Here is a 2,692-nt window from a genome sequence, read left to right as displayed (position 1 = left end):
CTGCCTAGGGCTCCTAGGCAAAGTCCCCGGGAGGAAGTGCTTCCCGCCCCAGGTCACCTGGCAGGTTCGGAGCAGAATGGAACTCAGATTCAGGACTCTCCCTCCACTTTTAAGGCCCGAATCCTCAATTTTACTTACTTGGCCCGGCCTAAAATCTGATGGTGTGAAAAGAGCACTTTACCAGAGATCACGACGTCTGGGTTCTAGTCTAGGCTCTGCCACGCCGAGGCACCTCAGCAATTCACCCTGGTCTGTCTAGGCCTCAGTTCCCCGGGCTGTTGAGTGGTCTCCAAGGGCCAGCCGCGTTCTGGCAGGCCTGTGATTTGGACCACTCCCCAGAGTGCCCTCCATGCCTTCTCCGCTCCTTCCCTGCCCAGCAGAGCCCCGGTTGCTCATCCCTCTTGCCTTTCAGCCCCCCACCTGCCCGTCCCATGCAGCAGGAATGGAGTGCTGACACTCAAGTACTGGGCTCCGAGGAAAAGGTCACCAGAGAAACATGTCTGGGGGCAGGGTCTCCGTGGGGTAACAAGGAAGGGCTTCCTGAGAGAGGGGGGGACCACAATCTAGACCCAGGAGCTGGCCTTTGCGGGTGAGCATTAACAGGATGCTCACAAGCCTGGGCTTCAAAGATCTCAATGTTACCACCTCGGCTGGGGGCAATTAGGTGGTCGTGGGGGAGGGCCTCCCAACCCGCTGAGCTCTGCCAGGCCTTCTGGATGTGTCTTCAGGACCCCTTGTCTCTAAAGAATCCCTCAGGTGCCACTGGGAGGGGGGAAGGGCTGTAGCCTTTCTCCTGTGCGGGGTTGCTCTAATCTCTTTCTGGTGTTGGTTTTTCTTTTGCTGTTTCCTTTCAAGAAATTTGTTGGTTAAAAGTTTAAAATTCAAAGCCTCTGTACCGGGCCAACAATTGGCTAATAAACGCATGAAGGGTTGTTTTGAGGATCAGCTGAATCCATACATGGAAAGCATTTTGCATTTAAAGAAACAGGAGCTGTTAATATTCCCCGCCCCGGAGACTGGAAAGGGGAGGGCTGGCTGGCAGCTCCGGAGCAAGGTGACAGAACCTGGTCCTCTGGACCCTGTTAGAGGCTCAGGAGTCCTCCCCAGCCTCTTCCCTGGAGCCCGATGACCTCAGGGCCCCTGCTGCCAGCTTCCGGGTGAAGACAAGAGGTTGGAGTGTGTTTTCCCATGTCTAGATCTCATGTGAGACAAGTGCCTGGTTCCCTTCTAGGAAGAGTTTTGAGATGGCCTGTCACACGGTGCGATGTGTCCCTGCTGCCCCATTCCTGATGGCCGTCAGAGCCTGCTTGCCGCTTCGTGTCATCCCCTGGGCTGGCTTTCCGGGCCCACGAGCCCCAACTCCCAGTTCTGTGCTCTGGACGCGCCTCCTTTGATGTTTTCCCTGATGTGGCTGGTCTCTCATGGCCTTGTGGTGGGCTTTCTGGGCCAGGAACTGGTGACCTAGCCACCTGTGAGGCTGCTACGCCCCGTGTAAATTCGTTCCACCGGCTCAGGCCTGCCTATCTCGAGTCAGGGTGACTGGGGTCCTGACATGTGTCCCCACCCCACAGCCTCTCCCCTGCTTAGCCTCCTCAGTCCAACCTCCCTTTCTGACCCACGGGCCTCCCTGAGCGTGCCCCGGCCCACCTGCTGGCCAAGCCCCTTGGCCGTGGTCTGTTGAGCCTGGTGCCCTTTCCCGAATGTGCCACGCACGCTCTCTCCATTCCGTGGCCTTGCTGTTCTCAGGGTGACCCACCCTCACCTCGCCTCTTTCTCTCAGAGGCCACCAAGATCCGGGGTGGCTTCAGGCCTTGGGAAACCCCGACGCCTAGGGGCCTGGTGACCCTTCTCTGACCTCCCAGTGGCATCCGGGAATTTGTTCCTGTCACAGGACTCCTTTCACTGGCTTGAGTCTGGCCCTCTCTCTCATAAGACTTGAGCTGCAGATGCCGAGCCAGGGCCTATGTCCGAGCACGTTTGCTTGAGGGCCTGAGTGAAGAATTTGGCCTGGACACTCGCACCCAGATCCAGTGGGATCCCTTCCTCCGGCTCCTCCTCCTCCTCCACGCTGCGGGGAGCCAGCATCTGGAGACTGTCACCCTGCGCCGTCCTCTCCGGGCCCTGGGTGGTCTGTCCTCAGAGAGCTCACGTGTGACTTGTTCGTTTCCAAGGCTGCCACAGCACATGGCCCCACACTTAGCAGCTTAAAACAACGGCCACTTGCTGCCTCCCAGTTTCTGTATGGAGCCTGGGCACAGGGCGCCTCGGCCGGTCCCCGGTGGTGCTCAGGGGCATCAGCGGGGCTTGCTTTCCCCTCCCGGGGCCCTAGCGGTCAGTCTGTTTCCAGAGCTTGTTGGCAGAGTTTGTTGCTGTGGAGCCAGCGTCCCGTGTCCTTGTTAGCTGCCAGCCACAGTCATGTCCAGCCGGCCGCACTTCCCGGTTTGTGGCCACCCCCACCCCCCTCAACCCCCCAGAGCCACCGATGGTGGTTGATGGAGTTCTTGTGCTTTCAGTTCTCTCTGACTGACCTTTCTGCTGCATCTCTTTCCTGCCTCCCTTTTCTGTTTTAAAGGGCTCATGTGATCACATCAGACCCAGCCCCATAACCCCATAATCCAGGATAATCTCTCTATTTTAAGGTCAACCTGTTGGTAAACTTCATTCCATCTGCAAAGTGTCCCCCCCCCCGCCC

This window comes from Crocuta crocuta, unplaced genomic scaffold, assembly GCF_008692635.1.
Source record: "Crocuta crocuta isolate KB4526 unplaced genomic scaffold, BGI_CrCroc_1.0 scaffold548, whole genome shotgun sequence".
Taxonomy (NCBI): domain Eukaryota; kingdom Metazoa; phylum Chordata; class Mammalia; order Carnivora; family Hyaenidae; genus Crocuta; species Crocuta crocuta.
The sequence above is the reverse complement of the archived record's forward strand: the minus strand, read 5'-3'. Positions refer to the sequence as shown.